This window comes from Macaca thibetana, chromosome 8 (genome assembly GCF_024542745.1).
Source record: "Macaca thibetana thibetana isolate TM-01 chromosome 8, ASM2454274v1, whole genome shotgun sequence".
Taxonomy (NCBI): domain Eukaryota; kingdom Metazoa; phylum Chordata; class Mammalia; order Primates; family Cercopithecidae; genus Macaca; species Macaca thibetana.
The window spans coordinates 110,533,368-110,558,577 of NC_065585.1; the positions used below are offsets into that span (position 1 = coordinate 110,533,368).

At 39.0% G+C, this 25,210-nt stretch overlaps 1 protein-coding gene and 1 non-coding gene across 2 annotated transcripts in view; one reads left to right on the plus strand and one right to left on the minus strand.

The window, feature by feature from the left end:
- Nucleotides 1-25,210, minus strand: part of MAK16 (MAK16 homolog) — a 1,030,778-nt gene that overhangs the window by 575,197 nt on the left and 430,371 nt on the right. The gene's annotated exons all lie outside the window — the stretch shown is intronic.
- Nucleotides 24,951-25,056, plus strand: LOC126961873 (U6 spliceosomal RNA). The gene has a single exon (XR_007728459.1). It is a non-coding gene; the product is annotated as a U6 spliceosomal RNA (small nuclear RNA).

Here is a 25,210-nt window from a genome sequence, read left to right on the forward strand (position 1 = left end):
GCTAGTGCTGGTGATGAAAATGAAGAAGTCTAAGAAGCATTTATTCTTAGCCACAAAGAGAGATTTTTAATAAAAAGTAGGATGTTGAACTTGGCAGACTTAAATCCCTAATAGGACAGAGTCCACCAAGTGGGTATATGAACACCAGAAAAATCATTTATGAAATTTTCAACAAGAATTCTCACTAAATCAAAAGTTGATTTTTGCATTTTTCTCTTTTAAAACAAGCACTCATCTGAAGGTCAGAAAGGGAGCTTTAAGGTTTTTATTTTACTTTGTAACCTTTTTTAGGACAGGTTGTATGTTTTAGTAATCTTCTTTTGAATTTTCTAAAATAAATTTTGATAGTGTTTTAGTTAATTCTTTTGCATTTTATAAGAGAAAAATCACAGTCTTCAAATGAAAATGGTATCTTCTTTTTTAAAACATCGAATCATTAAATTCCTTATTTTGTTGTCTTGTACCAGCCCTTCAGAAATAATGATTAAAAATAGAGATATCCCACATGCTTCTACTGTTCTTAACTTTTACTTGAATATGTCTAGGGTTTCCCAAAATATATTTCATTGAACAGTTGTACTCTTTGAAGAACAAGTTCCAAGACAAAGATTTAGAAATCTGCCATGCTGTTTCCATGTTAGAGAATCAGAGAGCATCTTCACCTATTAATTGTACCGAACAGCCCTGTAATTTAATATTTTATGGTTTAATTTTGTTCAATCCTGGGTTAAACTGCCTTGCCCAGAAATTAAAGAAAGAGCGAACAGTCCCCACTGTCTTATGAAGCCAAATAACTTGGATGGTACATTACAGTAGAAAAAAAAAAATGTATATCTTTTTCAATCTCATTCTCAAGCAAGTTGGCAGTCCTTCATTTTGCGAACAACAATGTGAAGGAAAACCCCTGCCACAGTGTCCCCAGTGGCAACTGCAGAATGGACACCAAGGCGTCCAATGAGTGAAAATAACTCACAAATGAAAGCTTCCCAAAGTGAACAATTATTGTGCTAGAGATGGTGGACTACTAAGTTTTGCTGACTAACCAGACAAACTATCCCTATGCTTTCTTTTGTAGGCTTCTGGGTCAGTTTAACCTAAGAATTATACGGCAAACTGTGAAAAGCTTTGATCCATTGGCAACTACTTTTTCGGTTTGAATCATGATTTATTATTATTATTATTTCTCTACTATGTGATGGCAATTGTGATCTAGGATCCTCTCCTTCATATTGTCTTAATCATCAAAGTAACCCCCTGGTCCATAAAAATTGGCTACATAATAGATCAACTCTATGAAGTTAGAGTTATAAAAAGCTTTATAATAAACCTTTTTGCTGTTATAACTTGGGTATTCACATAAAAGTTAAACTGTTTAAAACTTCCACATTGCTGCTGGCTTTGGTCAGTTGCATCGATGTTCTCCAGTTAGATTTGCCTGAAGTTTCCTTTTGTGTGATACTTGGTCAAGTATTAACATCACACTTCTATTTTTTTCCCTGTATTTTAAGACACTATGTATATTCTGTTATCTATCCTCCAAAGACTGAAAGAGTTCATCTGTAAGTCTAAACAGCAGTAATTTTGAACAATATTTTTTAAAATTTTCCCATCCTATCACATTTATTGGTATATTTAATATATACCAATTTTGTATACCAGTTTTGTATGTTCTCTTTAGCTAAAATTGGTAGTGTTAATTTTCCTTAAAAACTGGGTTTTTTCCCCCGGATTTACAAAATCCAATAAATATCTTTTCTAAGAGGATTTTTTCCCCATAAGTTATTGGGGTACAGGTGGTATTTGGTTACATAAGTTCTTTAGTGGTGATTTGTGAGATTTTGGTGCACCCATCATCTGAGCAGTATACACTGCACCATATTTGTAGTCTTTTATTCCTCACCCCTGCTTCCACCCTTCCCCCCAAGTCCCCAAAGTCCATTGTATCATTTTTATGCCTTTCAGTCCTCATAACTTAGCTCCCACATATCAGTGAGAACATCTGATGCTTGGTTTTCCATTCCTGAATTACTTCACTTAGAATAGTAGTCTCATCCAATCTCATCCAGGTCACTGCAAATGCTGTTAATTCCTTTTTATAGCTGCATAGTATTCCAGCATATATGTGTATATGTGTATATATGTATACATATGTGCATATATGTATATATGTGTATATATGTGTGTATATATATACACACACACACCCCCCATAGTTTATCTACTCATTGATTGGGTTGGTTCCATGATTTTGCAATTGTGAATTGTGCCGCTATAACCATGCATGTGCAAGTATCTTTTTCGAATAATGACTTCTTTTCCTTAGGGTAGATACCCACTAGTCAAATTACTGGATCAAGTGGTAGTTCTTTTAGTTCTGTAAGGAATCTCTACCCTGTTTTCCATAGTGGCTGTACTAGTTTACGTTCCCATAAGCAGTATAGAAGCGTTCCCTGTTCATTGCATCCATGGCAACATCTACTGTTTTTTGATTTTTTGATGATGGCCATTCTTGCAGGAGTAAGGTGACATTGCATTGTGGTTTTGATTTGCATTTCCCTGATCATTAGTGATGTTGAGCATTTTTTCATGTTTGTTGGCCATTTGCATATCTTCTTTTGAGAATTGTCTATTCATGTCCTTAGCCCACTTTTTGATGGGCTTACTTATTTTTCTTTACTGATTTGAGTTTGTTATAAATTCTGGATATTAGTCCTTTGTCAGGTATATAGATTGTGAAGATTCTCTCCCACTTTGTAGGTTGTCCATTTACTCCACTGACTGTTCCTTTTGCTGTGCAAAAGCCCTTTAGTTTAATTAACTCTCACAAATACCTTATTATATTCATGGCTACAGCATAAGGTGTCCTATTCTACTTTCTTTCTAACCTTGTCCTCAAATTGAAAAGGAAAAGGTGAAAATGGAAAGGAACTCTAGTGACAGGTGTAAAAAGCAAAGGTAGACTGAAAAGACCCCACGTGAGAGAATGGGATATAAAAAGTTGCTTTATTAAACTTTCCATTCTATAGATTTTTTTCCCTAAAAAAGAAGTTATCACATAAGAAAGAAAGGTGAAGGCAGATAAAGAATGGGCTTTCAGATGTTCAGGCAGGCCACTATTAATCAAGTTTTTTCAGCTATAAAAAAAGAATGGTTAATATCAACTGTATCCAGCTTTTGGAGGGAAGATTAGGTAAGATACTCTATAGAGCTCTAGAATGTAATCCTGCAGAAATATAAACTTATTACTGTTACTTTATAGATTGCCAACATTCCACTATTGACTCTTTTGAATCTAGGACAATGTTCATTATTAAAAGTATGGGTCAGGTGCAATGGCTCACAACTGTAAATCGCAGCACTTTAGGAAGTTGAGGTAGGTGGATTGCTCGAGCTCAGGAGTTCAAGATCAGCTTGGGCAGCATGATGAAACACCTAAAATATAAAAATTAGCCAGACATGGTAATGTATACCTGTAGTCTCAGCTACCTGGAAGGCTGAGATGGGAGAATCGCTTGAGCCCAGGAGGTTGAGAATGCAGTGAGCTATGGTTGTGCCACTGCGTTCCAGCCTGAGTGACAGAGAGAGAAACGCTGTCTCACATTTTAAAAAGCCCTTTACATTGTATTGGGAAAAATGGCCAAAAACCATACAAGTTATTTATAGCAAGTTCGGACTGACCACAGGACTGTCCAGGGGGAAGAAAAAAAGGTCTTATAAGATCAATTGGTATATTCCTTATTAATGGCAAGGAGTTATAATCACCAATATGGTCTTCTGCACTATTTATGAAAGAAAACTTCAGCAAATAATTATAACTTTGTAACTACTACTGCCCTTCTTAAAAGAATCAGTACTGAGACAGAAAAGAAAAAGAAATTATTAAAAAGATGTGAGACCTTGACAAGAAACTTGTTCAGAAGAAAGATCTTGCCCTGTATCCACTTACCTATATCTTCTGCTCATTTACCTCTCTTTCTGTGTATGCTTCTATTTAATATCCTATCCTTGACCTCGGTAATTTGTGGTTGGTTCTATGGTAATGGTTGCTGGAGAAGTAATTTGATTTTTTGCCTCATCTATTTTTAACATCCTTTTCCTAATGTCTTTTCTATATATACTACAGCAGTGGCAACATCCTGCTGGAAGAGAGAGCATGTACTTCCTGAAAGGCATCATTTTGGGTTCTACAAATGTCTCTAATGTCCCTTCTGCTAATATAATCACTCCTGCAGGTGGTAAATAGTATGTTGGTCATTAAGGGCATGAATGAGAACCTTAAAAAGAAATAATGTATATACAATTGAAGCCCAAGGTGTTAAACCCATGGAAATATTCTATTGCCCTTTAAAACATCTATAGAAGTGTACTTCTCTCGAGGCAATAACCAAATGAAATGCCCATTTTTGATGCTATTCAGAGACATCAATTTGCATAGAGGAGTATGGAGGAGAAGAAGGTACCAAGTAGCCCTGGTCAAACTTTGTAGAAGTTCGTGAAAGTAAAATATTTATATAAGCAGAGGCAACAGGCACACAATGGCTGTACTAAAGAGGTGCAGTCTGATTTTCTCACGACCTCCTTCCCAATCTGAGAACCCAATTTCTTAAGAACACATGATTGAGATGGTTCAGCAAAGACCAAGAAAATCAGATGAAAACCTATAACTAACTTATACCATAAGCCACACAGTTACATGTCACTGGGGAAACTAACATTTGTAGAATTTACAATTGCCTTCAACACTGGATCCTTACGTTGTGTTGAAGGTATTATTTTGATTAACTTCCCATTTTGCAAATAGAATTAGGAAAATAAGACTCAGATGTTAAACGACTGGCCCTTTACTTACAGTTAATGATGGAGTCAGGACATGCCATTCCAATATATGGCACTTTGCCATTTGAGAAAACAGCAGAAAAACGAAGGCCATTCCCATCTTGCCCTGGTCCTTCTCTCCCAAAGCAGGTTCTTTCCAGAGGCACCTGGATGACAGGCATATCCTAATCTCTGAAGATACAGGCACACAGAAGAATCTGGAGAAACAGGCCTTGCTGTTTCCCCAAGTTTATTACCATTAGATCATGCACCTTTATCTAATCATGCTTCTTTTCCAAGGCCACTTCTTCATCAGACTTAGCATAAAAAGACACAGGTTTATCCGTTTATTCAGGTCTTCATTTCCTTATGAAGGCTTCTGTGTCATGTACAACTTATATTAAATTTGTATGCTTTTCTCTTGTTAATCTGTCTTTCTTTACGGGAGTCTCAGCCATGAACACGCGATGGATAAGAAAAGATTTCTTCTCCCCTACAGTTTCTTCTCTCCTGCACTACTAAACACAAAGCTAGGACTATCTACAAACCCCATGCTTTTCCATCACCTTCAAGTGGTTACCTATGTTATGGGAAGGATACTCTATGCATATGAAATGACAGATAATTAAACACAACACGTAAAGGGAATACTGGATGAGTCTCCTCACTCGGGACAGCACGGCTGGTGCAGGCGGCATAGTTGACTGTTAGTAGCTGGCTCTCATGCAATTCTGAGACTAGCTTGAAGGATTCCTATAGACCTTACCTAGTAGTATACTCATACAAAAAACACCATAACAAGTGTGTAGAACACACATTGATTCAATCTGCAAGTCATGCTTGGATTCCCATTCCACTTGTTTCCAATGTCTGCACCCCGGTGTGGATAAAGATTCTTCAGGCTCCTTTGGTCCTGGCTTTTCCTGACTTTGAAAGGCACACAAGACCTTGCAACTCTCTGTCTCTCACAGTCACTGCAGGTATTTTTCAAATCTTTTCTACAATGATTGAAAGGTAGAAAATTCACAGGTATCCCTCTGTGTTTGGAGTACCTTACTGAATGCTCTCTGAACTTGGGATCTGGACTTTTAAAGACTCTCACCATTTATCATAACCATCATTGCTCTTCCCTGCATTTTCCTGAGAGGTGTAGAAACTGGTTTTTGAAAGATTAGGATAATCGTAAAGGATGAAGAGGCTTTCCAGGTGACCCCATTCAGCTTGTTCCAAATTACTTTTGGGGAGAAGACATGAGATTCTTCTCTCCCCCATAATAAGTGTCAGCTATTCAATCATTGTTTGTAAACCATGATCTAAGCTTTCCCAAGTGCCTCATGCCAGGTTCCTTTGCTTTTCTACATTAGCATATGGTTACGTGGTGTTTATGCTCCAACAAAAAGCCCTTGGACAACTCTACTGTCAAAAATGTGTTTTTCCCTAAGTGGGAGGCCAATAGTATCTCCATATCCCCGCCCAGAAGAGAAATGAGATGCTGCCTGCAACACCCACTAATCATCTACCTTTCAAGGCTTGATTTGGTAATTTTCTCTGAGGATGAAGCAGCTGACAAAAATGCTTTCAAGATGGAAAGGGGGCTTGTAAACCTGCCTGACTTATTATTTTCTGCCCGAAAGCAATAAACATGTGTTTCCTTGATAAAGTAACCAGGTTCGCATTTGAGGGGAACAAAGTTATTTAGTTGGCTTCCAATTATTGATTCTTCTTGAAAACATTACCCCAAGGGCTATGGGCAGTGAAACGCTGAACATCACCTCAACATCTCTAGATTCCCCTATACAGTCTGTCAATAGCCTAAATCCCATGCCATGAGACATTTTTTCGTACTATAAAATGCTGGCAAATGCTGTAGAGCACAGAAAAAAGGAAATAGCTGTTTACTTTGAGATATCAGACAAGGGCAAAACTTAGACATTTTTTTCACATGTCAATGGATCCCACTTTTAAATAGCCAGAAGGTTCAAAGAAATGTCTAGGTCTCTTTCGAGGTCTAGAAAGAAGTGAAACTTTTGTTTTTATTGTTTGTGTGTTATGTCTGAGTCTCATTACCACACTTAGAAAACATATACTCTCGGCTCTTGATTAAGTGTATTCTATAATCTGTCATCTTAAAACTACATCAAACAACTGTTCTTCATTTCTTTCAACAAATTGAGTAAATTTATGTGCCAGACACTCGTTTAGGTACTGTAAAAATGTTAGAAAACCAAAACCAAGCATCCCTGTTCTGCTGAAACTTATACTCCAGGTAATAAGTATCAAGCATAATAAATAAGAAGATTGCATACTGCAAAAAAAAAAAAAATAAAAAATTGAACAGAGTTGTGGAAATCAGGGAAGCCAGAGAGAGGTACTGGATAAAGGACGGTTGCAATTTTAAATAGGGTAATTAGGATAAGACTCACTGAGAAGGTGAGATGTGAACAAAAGCTTGAAGGAAATCTAAGAGCTATCCACACAGATACTCTAAGAACAGCATTCCAGGGACAAGGGAAACCCAGTACAAAGGCAAGAAGGAAAAAGTATGCCTGGAAACTCCAAGAAGCATCATGGAAGCCAATATGCCTGGAGAGAAATGATCAAGGAGGAAATTAGCAGGATATGAGGCCAGACAAGTAAAGTTGGGAAGGGTAAGAAGAGGGTTGGGCTATGTAGACACTTTTAACTGATATAAAAACTTTGGTTTATTATTTGAGTGAAATGAAAACCTTTACAGGATATTAAACAACGCAGTTGTAAGAACCACCTCACATTTTAAAAGGGTCATTCTATCTGCTTTTTCAAAATAGACTGCATTAGGTAATAAGTATGGAATCAAGAAATCGTTTTAGAGACTATTGCAATAAATCCAAGCAGGGAGTTCAGTAAAGGATAGTAGTAGTAGTAGTAGTAGTAGTTAGTAGAGGTGGTAAGAAGTGCGACATTCTGGATATATTTTGAAAAGTCAATAGCAATGCATGTTAGCTTGGACATCAGGTATGAAAAAAAGAGGTAAGTCAAGGATGACTTCAAGATTTTTGGCCTTAGCAACCGGATGGATGGAGTTGTATCAACCGAGATGGGGAAAACTAAGTGAAATAAATTTAGGAAAGAATATCAGAAGTCCAGTCTTGAACATGTTACGTTTCAAATGTCCATTAGATATTCCAGTGGAGATGTTGCATAGGATGCTGGATTTATGGGTTTGGAAAGATCTGAGATGGAGGCATAAGTTTGGCACATGTATGCCATTTAAAGCTCTGCTGCTGTAGGACATCATCAAAAAAGTAAATGTACATAGAAAAGAGAACCAAAGATTGAGCCCTGGAGCTTGCCAACGAGGTTAGAGATAAGAGGAAGAACCAGTGAGAAAGACAGAGGAGTTGTTAGTGAGCTGGAAGAAAAAAACAAGAGAATGTGGTGTTCTAAAGACGAAGGTACAGAAACTGTATCAAGGGGGAGGGAATTATACAAGTACCAAATGCTGATGAAAAGGTGAAGACTGGAAATGCCCAACAGATTTAGCAACATGAATCACATTGATGACCTTGATGAGGACTGATTAAGGTGGAGTGGGTCTAACAATGAGAAAAACACAGTTGGAGACCAAGTAAAAAAAACTTGAGTAATTTGTTTGAAAATAAGTACAAAAACTGAGTGGAAGTTGGTGTGGGGGGATGGATTCAAACTAAATTTTTCGTTTTTAAAAGTAAAAAAAATGATATTTGCATGTTAATGGAAGCAATTCAGGATGGAGGAAAAATGATGCAAAACTGGAGCACATTCATGAAGAAATACTCTTGGGTGAGCAAGAGCAGATGGGATCTGGTGCACTGGATGGAATGGCTCTGGATGTGAGTACAAATATTTCATCTACAGCTATGGGTGGGAAGGCAGAGTATGTAGGAAACGTGGGAAAGTGGGTAGATGTGACAGTGTGAGTCTGGCAGAATCTCTTTGGAAGCCTCTTTTTTTCCGTGAGGTAGGACGCAAGATCATCAGGTGAAAATGATAAGGATAGGGGAGGAAATTTTGAAGGCTGGAAAAACAAAAAAAAGAGTGGCTAATTGTTTACACCTTTGATACTCAAAGGCTGGTCATTGAACCAGCAGCATTGGCGACACCTGGGAGGCTGTCTGAAAAGCAGAATCTCAGGCCTCAGAACTTCTGCATTAAAAGCTCCACTTAAACAGGATCCCCAAGTGTTTCATATGTACCTTAAAGTTCGAGAAGACCTGACCTTTGCAGGATATCATAGAAAAAGCATAAAGAACATGAACTTTCAGCCAAATAAACTGAACTCTAACTTAAAAAACCATATAATTTTCAGAAAATTACTTAACCTCTGTGTAAATTTCCTTATCTGTAAACTGGGGGAAACTATTAATATAAGCACAGTAGAAATAAAGGTGGCAGTAGTCGTTGTTGTAATGACAACCACAACAGGTAACATTCACTGAGCGCTGTATCAGTCAGGGGTTTGGCAGGAGGCTGGAATTCACTCAGGTGATTTCAATAAGTGGCTCTTAACTCTGGCTTCATTACTTACAATGCTCTTACACAACACCAGTGGCCAGACCCCACCCCGGCCAGTTACAATAATCTCCGGGAATGCCAGCCCAGGCACTGGTAGTTTTCGAAAGCTCCCTTGGTGGTCATGTGCAGCAAGGGTTGAGAACTACTGACGTAAGTTAATAGTCTTTAGTGAAGGACCTACTTACAGAGACTTGGCCAACATTAAGGAACCAAAAAATGGCATGTTGAAGCATCCAGGGACCAGCAAGAGAGGCAAGGCATTAACTTACCTGGGGTTGGAAAAACAAAGGAAGAAAACAGTGTCATTGCTGCAGTAAAGGAAGGACCACAGGTGGAGGTTGGTCGAGGTCAGCAATGGAGGCGCTGGGTTGCTACTAGTGAGGGAGGCAGAAGTTGGAGGGGGCAGGAAGGAAGTTCCCTATCCTTTCTTCTCCCGCCTACTGGTTCCCTGACACTTCCTCCCATTGGCTGGTCCCAAACTGAACCTGGCTGGCAAGGGAATTTGGGTGATGTAGTCCTGCACAGAAGTCCTCTTTCCTGGGAAGACAGCAGGCCAGAGAAGATGGGAGAGTGACTGGTCGGGGAGGAAGTCTTGCTAAGGGGTCAAGTGGAGAATAATAAGTACAGACACTTACTACGTGCCGGGCTCTCTTCCAAGTGCTTTGCATGGATTAACATTTTAGTAGATGGCTTCATTCTTTTTCACTAAAACTCAGAACTTTATTGAATAAGGAATTGTTCCAGGTCAATTCATTATTGGAGACAGTTAAATATTTCTAAGTTTTCAGATGCACCATTCCCAGAACAGTGCATTAAATTTTTCCTCCATGGTAAGACTGAGAGCCCAGGGCTCAGCATCTGCATTCTCTAGGCCAGCAGGGCACACCTAGGTTCTTGACAATGGGTTGGTTGAAGGAGTGTTATTTGGGTGATTAAACAACTTGCCTAGGTCCTAATGACTCTTTCTAATTTGTCTTAGGAAATATATGATACCGTGGGCCCATAAACTGTGGATCCTGCAAGAATTCTATGACCCATTACATGTGTGAATTAGATGAAGACGTCTACAGGACCAATGATAGTTATAAAAATTCTTTTGTTCTCTGTTGTGAGATATATAATGAACATCAATTCTTGGAAAATGCACAGCAAATACATTGTTTAAAGGTAGGAGACTTTGGGAGTTGGCAGATCACTGAGGTGGGCGGATCACCTGAGGTCAGGAGTTTGAGACCAGCCTGGCCAACATGGCGAAACCCCATCTCTACTACAAATGCAAAAAAAATTAGCTGGGTATGGTGGCGAGCGCCTGTAATCCCAGCTACTCAGGATGCTGAGGCAGGGAGAATTGCTGGAACCTGGGAGATGGAGGTTGCAGTGACCTGAGATTGCATCACTACACTCCAGCCTGGACAACAAAGTGAGACTCCAACTCAAAAAAAAAAAAAAAAGTAGGAAAGGATAACTGCCTGAAAGGGGCAGATGAAGAGCCACACCCAGTAATGACGGAACACAAAAGGTAATTTGGGTCACAGTTTAAAGCTATTTAAAAGTTGGTTGGGTGCGGTGGCTCATGCCTGTAATCTCAGCACTTTGGGAGGCCGAAGGAGGTGGATCACCTGAGGTCAAGAGTTTGAGACCAGCCTGGCCAACATGGTAAAACCCTGTCTTTACTAAAAATACAAAAATTAGCCGGGCATGGTGGCCCGCACCTATAATCCCAGCTACTCAGGGGGCTGAGGCAGGAGAATCGCTTGAACCCAGGAGGCAGAGGTTGCAGTGAGCCAAGATCACGCCACTGCATTGCAGCCTGGGCGAAAGAGCGAGACTCCCTCTAAAACAACAACGACAACAACAACAAAACTATTTAAAAGTTAACCAATCACATTTAAAAAGAATTTCTACTCAGAAGTGGGAGTTATACTCGTTTGGACCCAGAGAAGAGCTGAAAGCAAAGCTTTGATGAATTCTTAGTTGACTCTGCGGGAACGCAGCTGCTGAGTAAACGCTCAACACTAGCGCAGGCAGTGTGGCAGACAAAGCTCATCTCTGGTCGCAACTGCTTTCCTGTGCAGTGATCCTGTTCCGCTTATGGATCAAAAAGATGTAGTTCAGGAAAGCCAGGGCTGGGATTGAGAACTTGAGATGGGGGCAGAACTAAGCCATTGATTACAAGAAGCACAAGTACATTTTATAAAGGGCATGTCTCAAGGTCCTGCTACCCAGCATTTTGCTTCCTCTGACGCCATTCTTGCCAATGGTTATGTCAATCTGTTGCCTTTAAAATTCGTGTGACTTTGGAGAACATACTCTGAAGAGACCGTATTTCCTTAAAACAACTGATCAGTATGATCGTTTGTCTAACACAGGATTCCCAGATACCTAATTAGAGTTTCATTCTAACAAGACCACATTGAGCTAATCCTCTTAACAGTGTTAGCTGGCATATCATTTTGTTACAGGTTCCTAGAAAAAAAGAAAAGTCCTCTGCTCATAGGCATTCCTTCCCAATAATGGGATTCAAGCACTTGTGGCAAGTCTATGGGAGAGAAAAATTGTTTTTAAATCCCACTATACTCAAAACCCCTTAGTCTCCTTTTATATCCAGATACCCTAGGAAAGAGTTAATGAAGATGGTGTGTCAGCACTGGTGATATTTATTTAACATGTGTTATAATCCCAGCTGACACTTTTTAATGAGTTTATTGCCACCATAGAGTTAAAGCTCCCCCACTCAATAAGCATAAACTCCAGTGTCAAAAATGAAACATAGGCAGTCCTGATGCTTAAATGGCCTGTATCGATTCTCCGGCAGTCTAACTGCTGTAGTCTGGTGCCAGTCCTCTAATTTGTGCCCTGAAGTGTACAGCCTCACTTGATTTAGATGTCAGATTAAGGCAGCACATCAGTTTGAAAATTCAACTAAAATATTCTAGTGAATTGGTTTGGATATCTTCACCTCACATTAGAAAAATCATTGCTCTCATATAAACACAGGGCTAATAATATCATTCTCATTGACTTTTTTTGAGTGTGTTTTATCAAAGGAAATGTCCTCACAGTCAAAGCTTGCTGTGTTTTGTGCTTTATCTGTATAGCAAATTCCATTTAGAGAAATTTAATGCCAAAGCTGAAAGATCTGCATTCCTAGGGAATGACTATTTAGGGCATTGTCTTTGGATATGAAGTAAACACACGCTCAGAATGTTTGTACGAAGCTCCTTCAATGGTCACAGCATGCTCCCTATTGTTTTTCTTTTTTTTCTCTTTTGAGACTGAGTTTCGCTCTTGTTGCCCAGGCTGGAGTGTAGTGGCGCAATCTCGGCTCATTGCAGGCTCTGCCTCCCGGGTTCAAGTGATTCTCCTGCCTCAGCTTCCCCAGTAGCTGGGATTACAGGCACCCACCACCATGCCCAGCTAATTTTTAGTATTTTTTAGTAGAGAAGGGGTTTCAGTATGTTGGCCAGGCTGGTCTCTAACTCCTGACCTCAGGCGATCCACCCGCCTCGGCCTCCCAAAGTGCTGGGATTACAGGCATGAGCCACAGTGCCCGGCCTATGCTCCCTATTGTTAAGCATCAAAAGACTTAGACACTTAAAAGTTGCTGCAAAACACCACTGTGTTCATGGTTATATTCTCTGCTTCAGAGACATCATCTACCATTTCCAAAGTCAAAGAGACTGGTTGAAGAGCTAGCAGTGTAAAAATTAGCCAAATTTCTACTTAATGCTGGCAAAACACAGGAAAAGTTAATTATCTCTCTCAAGGTAAAAAATTGGTATGCTTGGAATTATAATATACATTTTGGACACTTTAAAGAACTAGAAGGCCAAGCGTGGTGGCTCATGCCTGTAATCCCAGCACTTTGGGAGGCCAAGGCGGGTGGATCACCTGAGGTCAGGAGTTCGAGACCAACCTGGGAAACATGGTGAAACCCCAACTCTACTAAAAATTAAAAAAAAAAAAAAATAGCTGGGCATGCTGGTGCATGCCTGTAGTCCCAGCTACTCGAAAGGCTGAGGCAAGAGAATTGCCTGAACCTGGGAGACGAAGGATTCAGTGAGCCGAGATCGTACCACTACGGTCCAGCCTGGGCAACAGAGCAAGACTGTCTCAAAAAAAAAAAAAAAAAAAAAAAAAAAAAAAAAAAAAAAAAAAAAAAAGGAGAGCTAGAAGGGACTTTGGAGATCAGCCGCTCTTTACAACAAAGGAGACAAAAATTCAAAAAAAGTTAAATGACTTATTGAAATTATAGAGCTTGCTAAGAGGTAGAAGGAGGACTAGAATTCAAGTACCATTCCCCAAAGCCCCATTCCCCAAAACCTTAACTCTGGTAGATCAACATTTCACTAGAATGACATGAGTTTACTTTAATCTTGTTATTTCTAGAGAAACTGACTTGACCTCCTTTCTGTTGAAGTTTGATATTGTTATAAGACAGCCTGAACATTGTGAAAAATTTGTTAGCAAATAGTTCACATTTTCTGTCCTTAGAGAGTATACTGCCCCAAGTTTCTCAGTCTGTGGATTTCCTTATTTTTGAAGCGTGTGGTATTTCAGCTCTAAAATATTTGATCATACACAGTGTTATATAAATGCATAGGGTTAGTTTTACTGCACATGCTAGTGGTGATGAGCAGGTGTGTAATCAGAAAACTCGAGGCTGCTACAACTAACTGCCCTGGCAATCAACAGTACAGGCTTTTCAAAAATACAGCAATGATACCTGTATGTTTATTGCAGCATAATTCACAATTGTAAAGATATGCAACCAACCAAGTGCCCAACAGTCAATGAGTAAAGAAAATGTAGTATATATACAGCATGGAATACCACTTAGCCATCAAAAAGAATGAAATAATGTCTCTTTTTTTTTTTTTTTTTTTTGAGGTGGAGTCTCGCTCTGTCACCCAGGCTGGAGTGCAGTGGCACAATCTCGGCTCACTGCAAGCTCAGCTTCCCGGGTTCACACCATTCTCCTGCCTCAGCCTCCTGAGTAGCTGGGACTACAGGCACCCACCACTATGCCCGGCTAATTTTTTGTATTTTTAGTAGAGACAGGGTTTCACTATGTTAGCCACAATGGTCTTGATTGCCTGACCTCATGATCCTCCCGCCTCGGCCTCCCAAAGTGCTGGGATTACAGGTGTGAGCCACCCTGCCTGGCCAAGAATGAAATAATGTCTTTGCAGCGATGTCTTTTGCAATCCATTATGCCACTCTGTATGCCTTTGCCTACCCACAGATTATCTCCCACTTACAAGTGAGAACATACAGTATTGGGTTTTTCATTCCTGAGTTACCTCACCCATTATTCTAAGTGGGTACTTGGGAGACTCAGAAGGGAGCGGGTAGGAGGGGAGTGAAGGGTAAAATCTACATATTGAGTACCATATGCACTACTCAGGTGACAGGTGCAGTAAAATCTCAGACTTCACCACTATACAATTCATCCATGCAAACAAAAACCACTTGCACCTCAAAAGCTATTGAGACCAAAATTATACCTTAAAAATATAGAACAGTGAGTATTAGAAAGGGACTGTCTTTGGTTAAGGTAATGGCTAATCAATACTAATTATATAATAGGTTCCAAAATGAGTTCTCCACCATGAAATGGATGGTTTTCAAGATTTATGGATAAGCTAAAATATTTTAGAGATACTCCATTCTTGCATGAAAAGGAGTCCAGCAGATTTTTCAAATTTACCCTTAATTATGGCACCTGAGGCTCCAGTCCTAAGTGTTTCTTGTGCAGCTGATAGCCCAGAGGGCTGTGACCACAATATGCCAACTATAAGCTTGACTACATCTTGCTTCAGAATTTTTTCATAAGCCTCATATAAAGCATTCATTCAGAGTGGTCAATTCTCCAGCAGTATAATGCTGTAATCTGGTGCCAGTCCTCTAATCTGTTCCCTAAAGAGTGGTTAGGGAACAAATAAAAGATTGCATATAGAATAACCAAAGACCCCGGTTTGCTCAAGAGTTAGTGTCAGACTTGGGATTTTAGTGCCAAAACTGGGACAGTTTTAGTCAAAGGGAGACAGTCATCCTATTTATTACACAGTTCTATGAATTATTAGTACTTGCTTACTAATAAATGATAGTCTATTATGTCAGAATTTCATCTGATACTTGTTTTAACTTTACAGATTACCTGATCACAAGTTTGTTATGGAAAAATCTAGAGTGCTCATCTATTTCTAATTGTGGGTACAGCCAACAGCGTTTTAAAAACCTGATGGTTTTTGTGGCCAGACTGATTTAGGTGCGTACACAACATATGGAGATGAATGGCAAACACACATCCATGTGTTCCCAAAGGATGGGAATATCTTGTCACAGTGATCTGGATGTTTTTATACCTATATCGTTATACGTATATGCATCTACACACTCAAACACAAACAGAAAACAAATGCAAAAACACCCCATCAAAAATAAAGAATATAAGTAGATGATATACAAACACTAATTAAGTTTTCTTATGCTTTTGTGGTTACTGCTATCAAAACCTTAACTCTTTATGTAAAATTTGCAAAGGGAGGAAAACCTCAAGGATTCCTTCCAAGCAAAGTTTTGAAAGTTGTTCAAAATGTGACTAAAATCAAAACTTCATTTCTTATAACAGAGAGCATTGCCCTCTTATATGTAATGTAATGAGAAGATAGCAATTTGCTTTAGCTCTTTTCTTAAACAGTGATTATCTGCTTGCTTCATGTAACTTCCATAGACATTCATGAGACAGGCAAACAAGCACTAAAAGTGTGCGTTTTCCAAAAAAAGGACACTTCTTAGTGTATTTCATAGGCTGAACCTTGGAGAATTCATCACTTTATACCCTGGACAACTTCTCTCCTAATGCAACAGCATCACTTACTGGCAACCTCACCAAGTGTCCATATGCTAATACAACATACCCGAGATGATCACTTTGGATCAAGTCAAACTATCTCCAGTTGTCTAGATGGTCCTTTTGATGGCCTGGATCTTTATTATTTTACTAATACTGTTTTGAGCATAGAGTACTTAGGCCCAGTGAAGTTGTGGGGATCGTGCTTCAACTCAATGCTGTTAAAATTGTTACAGAGAAGATATCCTAAAGGCTTAACAGGCATTGAACGGCAAACAGCTGCAGCCACTTGAGACTTGCATATTAAAATCCTAACTGTGAATTTCAACAAATTAGATGAATTTAGCTAATTGTCTCTACAGTTTGTTACTGATGAGTCACAAGCTTTGACAAATTTTTTTGGCATTTTCAGATTCAAAGGGACCTTATTCACAGGTACCTGCTGAGGACAGACTATACTTTGGGACTCTTTTGCTAAGCAGGTCATGACAAGTCCTGGATGACCTTCCGTCTCCACTACAGAGCTTTTCATCCAGGTGTACTCTGTAAAGCAAAGTGAGCACTTGGATCAGGAATCCAATCTTTTTAAAGGATTGTGCAATACATCCCATACCACCATCCCCAGCCTTACCGCAAGAGTGTAATCTGAATTATGCATATGATCATCGTGTTTCTTCAATTCATTTAGGCTTTGAGAATAAAGAGAGAGTATTCTGTGAGTATTCTGCGACAGTTTCAGATTTGGCCTTCTAGGGCATGTTATATTAGACAAAACAAGTGGGATAGGAGGCAAAATCAAGAATTGTCAGTTAGTAATTGAGTTGGAAAATGTATTTCAAGAGAGGGAAACTTGGGGATATTAGAGGTTTCTTACCCATAGAACACGTGTTTAGCTACACTTTGGGGATGGGTTTTCAATGGTAAATCTGGGAAATGACCATGGTGTCTGTGGTACAATCGGTGGAGATGTGAAGTGACATGTACAGTCATAGATGGGAGGCATGGCTCCACTGCGAACCCTGCATTTCCCCTACATCTCTGGTCCCCAGCTACAAGATGGAGCTAAGACTATCTGTTACTGCTTGTTCATGACACAATACCTTTTCTTCCACATAACACTGCTCAAAATTTATTTTTTCCTTATCAGCTTCCTGGGATGTTCATTTTAGCCAGAATTCACTGGGTTATAAATAGGGGGTGAAAGGGGAGTGGGAAGTATAGAATTGTGGGAGCCCTTTATCCAAGATATGACCTTGTTTAGACCCTGGATTGAGTAAGAAAAATAAAATGAGCCACCCAGCACACATGTCAAAAGATTACCTTGTCCTTTACATTTGCAATTCACTAACACATACCAGGCAGGACAATGAACTTTCAATCAATCAAATAACTGCTTTTCATTAACTGGGTCACTCTGTAAACCTGGAGAGCTTAGCTAAACTGAGACCTAAGTATAAATCTATCAGGTGGAAATTCTGAGATCTAATTCAATAATACTCAAATATCTTTTTCAATGAGCAGAATGAAGAGTTCAGGAATTACTTTAACTTCAAGAATGCAACCTTTTTGAGCTTTGCAAGGAATACTTTTTCAGTGGCAATATCTAAAATATTAACAACACACCAGTTACAATGGGCTCAACCACACATCATCAAGGCTGAGGGTCTTCAACACCCAGTGCACTGAATAGCATGTTGGCCTTCAGATCAGCCCTGATGCTCTGTGGTGGCTTCACAAGGCCTGGGGTGTGGAAAACTTGACTGAGTTTCTATTCCATGATCTGACGTGTTCTAACATGTTTTCTTGACTCACACAGGAACTAGAGAACACAGAGTCCCACTATCCAAGAGGTCAGGTGGGGCTAACTCCTGCATTTCATGTCCCTTGGGCTGGACTGTATCTGAAACGGCTGTGAATGGTCTGGCTTCTTTTAGACAGCCTGAGATAGAAGGGATTCACTGCCTTTTTCAAAGGTCACTTGGTCTATTTTATAGAATCCCCAAAGATAAATATGAGATACCCATTGCTTCTCCAAGGTTTGAGGAGTCATGAAACACATGATGTGAGGCCCCAACCACTTTGGCACCCATTACCAGCTCCAAATGGAAAACCTTCTTTCTCAGTGACTGCCTTTCTCAGCTGGTGGTGAGGTACAGAGGACTGGGTGCCCACTCCAACAATAAAAACACATTAACCATATCCACCAAGTGACTAATACTTTTCTCAGAAGCAGCCATGACCCATGGAAAGTAAGTGACGAACCCATCCGACGCTCTGTGCTTTATTCCTAAAAACTCCACTTGTTGGCATAACTTGGTACGCTGCTCTGTCTCTGGGTTTTCTTTTTCTTTGCATATATTAGAAATGAAAGCAGAAGTGTCCCCCAGACACCCATCACATTAAAAAAATGCAATACATGAAAATTTGACAGGTTAGGGAATTGTTACTTTAAAAGCCTTTGTTTACTTTTCAAGAAAGTCTCTACGTGAGATTATTTTATGTATCCAGCTCCTCTAGTGTAGTTTTGAAAAGTTCCACTTTAAAAAATCAATTTCTATAAAGTGTTTAAGGGAGAGGTCTATTATTTATGTTGTGATACAACGGGAATGAAATTTCTCTGAACTTAATGGCTCAACTGAGCAATAGCACAACCAGAATAAAGCAGAAGTAAAGTATTTCATTTCTCAATGCTATGATCTTAAGTTAAATGTGACTTTTTAGTATCAGGGAAGAACATTGATAAACATTGAGGAATTAATGGATTGGCAGGCAATGCAAACAAACAAACAAACAACAAAAGCCAATGGCATGGTGACCAAATAGAGAAGAAAAGAGAAAAATCTCTTTTTAGGTGTCTTTGGTAAGTTTGCTCTGGAATCCGGAATACAAGCCTGGGCACATCGATGCCAGAATAATATGGATCAACTCAAAGGAGTTAGGAGAACAGTAATATAAATGATTATAAAGTAGGAGAGTGATTTATGGGCAAAGACCCACAGAACTAAATACTGTCCACATAGGTTACTTAAGCAGGCGGCCAGGCTTGGAAGTGACAGCTCTGTAATTGAAGAGCACAGGAGGGAGAAGAATCTTTTAGAGGGGTAGAAAAAAAGGTTAAGTAGGGGCAATGGAATGGAATAAAATGCCTTCGTTTATGTATTTAAAAGATCCTCAGAGGCAACCTTCTGAATTCCAAATTCGCTGAGTCATCACAGCAGTTCCTCAAACTTAAAAAAATCGAAATACCTAGCCATAAACCCTTGAAATGATTGTGTTTGCAGCTCAGAGAGGCAAAAATAGGGGATAAAAATTCTGGTTAGATGTTGGGAAAAATCTTTCCACTTCCAGATGGTGAGAAACATTAGATCATGAAGGAGGTCCCTGAGGGAATTGACAGAAATCACTGTAAAGCTCTTAAAAATCAGGCTTTCCAAAGCAATAGGAAATGCAGCAGGGAGAGAATGTCTCCATTAACAGAAAGATGTCAACAGACAAAATAATATCCATCGTCTTTCACCTTCTCCAAACCACTAGTCCTTACTGTTACTGTTAGTGGCATCCACATTTTCACACATACAGGTTCTATGATCTCCTTCTGATGGGTCAGGCACGTCATTGCCTGCTCCAGTTCCAGAGCCCCATTTTCTGCCAGTTTCTCCTGCTCATTATTACCTTGTTCAGGTCATTCATTCCCTCACAGACATGGCTTGTAGGAATCCTGAATTATATGTTTATGCCCAGTGTCTCATCTTCCTACTCATTCTTCATATCAATTCAGATTTATTCTCTTAAAGCACAGATTCTTTCATCTTGGTTTTTTGTTTTGTTTTGTTTTGTTTTTTTAATTTTTAAATAGAAGCATTCCAGCTAGTAAATCATAAAGGTATAATAGAATATCACCACTTTGGAATTCCTAATAAAATGATTGGTCTGGTCATTGATCATCAGCCTAAAATCATTAGATAAAGAGCTTAACGGGAGCTTGATAATAAAAGATTCAGGCTGACAACACTTGAACCCATTGATCAATTTTAGCATCACAAAAAAAGAGACAGATAGTACATCCCCTCAACAAAAGCACACGACTCCTCTTATGAAGAATTCTTGCCAATAAATCAAAACTGAATCTAATTAAATATCTGGATGTAACAACTAGTTTATGGAAGATACAGAGGACTGAGAACTATATTAAACAAAAGTCTTGTGATACAATCAGCAAAATCCAGAATATGAGACATTTTAAGGCATCAATGACCCAGTTTCTTCGACAAATAAAAGGTAAGATTTTTAAAAATAAAATACAAGGTGAATTTACAGATTCAATGAGACTGAAGATTAATCAACCAAATGCAATAGATAGAACACATTTAAATTCTGATTCAAATAACCCATAGACTATAGTTATAGGCCAATTCATGACATTTGAAGTCTGTCTGGATAATTGTATGAAGGGATTATGGTAAATTATCGGGGCAGATGTGGGATTCAGTCATGGTGTTTTTAAGAGTTCTAGAGGCCGGGCGCGGTGGCTCAAGCCTGTAATCCCAGCACTTTGGGAGGCCGAGGCGGGCGGATCACGAGGTCAGGAGATCGAGACCTTCCTGGCTAACACGGTGAAACCCCGTCTCCACTAAAAATACAAAAAACTAGCCGGGCGCGGTGGCGGGCGCCTGTAGTCCCAGCTACTCAGGAGGCTGAGGCAGGAGAATGGCGTAAACCCGGGAGGCGGAGCTTGCAGTGAGCTGAGATCCGGCCACTGCACTCCAGCCTGGGTGACAGAGCAAGACTCCGTCTCAAAAAAAAAAAAAAAAAAAAAAAAAAAGAGTTCTTTTTGTAGATTCACACTGAGGTATAAAAGGAAAAGTGAAGTACTATGTGTGATACTTCCTTCAAAATAATCTGAAGGGAAGGAGAAGGTGGATGTGGGTTTAGATGAAAGAAAACTGGCATGAATGACAATTACTACAGTTCAGTGATGGGCACATGGATTTTATTATACTGTCCTTTCTAGTTAATATATGTTTGAAATATTCCACAATAAAAAGTTTTAAAAAGTCAATTGGCAAAGAAATATACCAATTTTGTTTCACCAAGATTATGAAGAGGACTCACTTGAGCCAAATAAAATGCCTGGATTGAGAAGTGACCTGTTTAAACCCAATAACTGGTTTCATTTTGTTTGGCTGCTTCCAGGTGGTCATAGAGGTTTAAATTTGCTGTCTCTCTAGGCTTTCCCTTCACTTTCTATTAATTCTGTGGTTTGTTTTTTTCTTGATCATCCACAGTGATAAATTATTCACTATTTGATGGCAGTAACAATTGGGAATTTGGTTTTATGGTTTGGCCATTTGATGATTTCTGTTGGATCAATGATGTAGATCTCTTCTCTGTTAGATAAGAAACAACATAAGGCCGGGTGCAGTGGCTCATGCCTATAATCCCAGCACTTTGGAAGGCCGAGGTGGGAGGCTTGCCTGAGCCCAGGAGTTTGAGACCAGCCTGGGCAACAAAGAGAGACCCCGTTGAAAAAGAAAAAAAAAGAAAAGAGAAACTACATAAAAATCCAATCTGTTGGTCTTCTGCTTGTCTGTTTATGAGCTCAAATGAAATAAGAATTGTGTGCCAAGCTCAGTGGCTTCTGCCTATAATCCCAGCACCTCGGGAGGCCAAGGTGGGAAGATCACTTGAACCCAGGAGTTTGAGACCAGCCTGGGCAACATAGCAAGACCTTATCTCTACAAAAAGAAAACAAACAAACAACAAAAACAAACAAAAAACTTAGCTTGGCAAGGTAGTGTGCTACCAGCTACTTAAGAGACTGAGGCGAGAGGATGGCTTGAACCAGGGAGGTGAAGGCTGCAGTGAGCTATGATTGCACCACTGTATTCCAACCTGGGTAACCCAGCGAGACCCTGTCTCTAAAAAAAAATGAAAGAATGTTGTGCCCACCATGGAAGAGAGCAACTCTTTGCGATCTGGACAGTGGATTTTTGTTTCTAGGTTGACATTGATCTGTGGCTACAACTGTAAACTCTGTGTAGGTATGTCTATAATTCAGAAAGATATCTAACTTCTGTTATTGAGCATTAAATATTTTTCTACTTCTAAAATATTTAATAAGTTAGATTATGATGTACCTTAAATTTGAGGAACTATTCTCATTGATCTGTAGAGACAATGTTTTCCAAACTTCACCGAAAATAAGAAAGCTAAACTTTGAAAATTGTTCCAAGTGGTAGCCTTCTAAGAAAAAAAAATTCTTCTCAGAAAAACAAGCTGAAAAATATTTGTATATAAGAATACAAGTTTACACAATTAAGGCTTAACAATCCTTGGTTTAATAATTTGGGTTTAAGAAATCAAACAAATGCAGCTGTGTATCCATTCCCAAATTGTATCAGCATAGAATATAAGAGTGCATTTTATTTTTATAAGATTAGGATTTAATGTCTCATGAAGAAACTAGTCTATCAGACCTTTATAAATATTTAATAGATTATTTATCAAGAAAAAATTAGTTATTCCTATATAATACTTGAGACTATGAAAATGTTTATTTGTATTCAATTAATTTGAAACATTATTGTGAAAATCTTTTTATATCATCACTAATCATTTTAGTGTCTCAGGTTGGACATTCAGATAACTAAGTATGGCTATGCTTTGAAACATAGATTATTAAGCATACTTTAAAGTATATATACCTTTGCCTCTATGTTTACATGCTATGGAGTCACTATATCTTGTGGGTTACACTGATAAACATGTTTGGTTTTTCTACTGCAAAAAAAGCATAGAAGGTGAGTGAGCAGCTACAGAAAGTTGTATGTATTCGCGAGATTTGCTACTCCACTAAAATGCTTATATATGACCGACAGGTCTCTCTTATCTATTAGGTTGATGCAAAAGTAATTGCGGCTTTTAATGGCAATTACTTTTGCACCAACATAGTACCTCCCACTTTCCTATGTAAAAGAGAAGTTAGTTACTGCTATAGTTTGCTTTTTTTTTTTTTTTTCCGAGACAGGGTCTCACTCTGTTGCCCAGGCTGGAGTGCACTGGCATGATCTCAGCTCACTGTAACCTCCACCTCTCAGGTTCAAGTGATCCTCCCACCTCAGCCTCCCGAGTAGCTGGGATTACAGGAGTGTGCCACCATGCCTGGCAAATTTTTGTATTTTTTTTGTAGAGACAGAGTTTCACCATGTTGCTCAGGCTGGTCTTGAACACCTGAGCTCAAGCGATCCACCCATCTTGACCTCCCAAAGTACTGGGATTACAGGTGTGAGCCACCACACCCCACCCTTATAGTTTGCATATTTGACTCTCCAAACCTCATGTTTAAATGTGATCCCCAGTGTTGGAGGTGGGGCCTACTGGGAGGTGTTTCGGTTCTGAAGGGAGATTCCTCATGAATAGATTAACACCCTCAAGGTGAAAGGGATAAGCGAGTTCTTACTATTGGCTCCTGCTAGAGCTGGTTATTAAAAAGAGTGTGGTGTCTTCCCCCCCTCTTTCTTGCCTCCTTTCTCTTCATCTCTGTATACTCTAGCTCCCTGTCGCCTTCTGCTATGAATGGAAGCAGCCTGAGGACCTCACCAGAAGCAAAGCAGATGCTGACATCATGCTTCTTGTACAGCCTGCAGAACTGTAAGCCAAATAAACAAAACTATTTTCTTTATAAATTTCCCAGCCTCAGGTATTCCTTTATAGGAACACAAATGTACTGACAGTGACTTTGATTAAAAACTCCTGGGGTCAAGTGATCCACCCACCTTGGCCTCTCAGAGTGCTGGACTACAGGCATGAGCCACCATGCCCGGCCTACATGGCTAGTTTTTAATAAATTCCAGTGCACTGCTCATTTTATCTGGTCAAATATAAGAGTGGGAGATATGCAAGTTTTTTGGGACTTTTTTCTTTTTTGAGAAATAAAAAATATATGACAAATATTATAACAGTAATCTCTACTATCATAGTTCAGAATTAACAACTGTTAACATTTTTGTCATAGTTGCTCCTAGTCTATTTTTCTTTAATGCATTCAACCTTACTAATGTGACTAAAAGTCCCTTTAAATATCACTGCAAGTGCTATTTGGGATGTTTGGGATATAAACTTCTAGTTCAGCACTGTCCACCAGAAATATAATGGGAGGCACATATGTAATTTTAAATGTCTAGTAGCTACATTTAAAATAAGACAGGAACAGAAAATTAAACACCGCATGTTCTCACTCATATGTGGAAGCTAAAAAAAAAAGTAGATCTGATAGAAGTAAAAAGTAGAACAGAGGATACTAGAGGCTGGGAAGAGTAGGGAGAAAGGGAGGGATAGGAAGATATTTGTTAAACGACAAAATTACAGCTAGATGGGAGGAATAAGGTCTAGTATTCTATACCACTGTATGATAACTATAGTTAATAATAATATATAGTTTCTGATAGCTAAAAGGGAGATATTGAATATTCCAAGCACAACGAAATAACGTTTGAGAGGATGGATATGCTAATTACCTTGATCTGATCGCTATACAATGTATTATCAAAATGCTACTAGGTATCCCATCAATATGTACAATTATTATGTAAACATTAAAATAGGAATATAAGTAATAATGTAAATAATTGGTTCACGAATTGTGACAAATGCACCATACTAATGTAAGATGTTAATAGCAGGAGAAACTGAACATGGATATATGAGAACTCCCTGTACTGTCTGCAATTTTTCTGTAAACCTAGAACTATTCTAAAAGCAAAAGCTTAACCAAAACTGGAATGATACAGAGAAGATTAGCATGGCTCCTATGCAAAGATGACACACAAATTTGTGAAGCATTTCGTATGTTTTTAAAAAGAAAAACATTATGCTAAGTGAAATGGGCCAGTCACAGAAGACCGCATGTTGTATGATTTATATAAGATGACAAGCTATAAGTACATCCTGAGGAACAGAAAGTAGACTGGTGATTGCCTGACTGGTAATGGGAACAAGGTTTCTTTT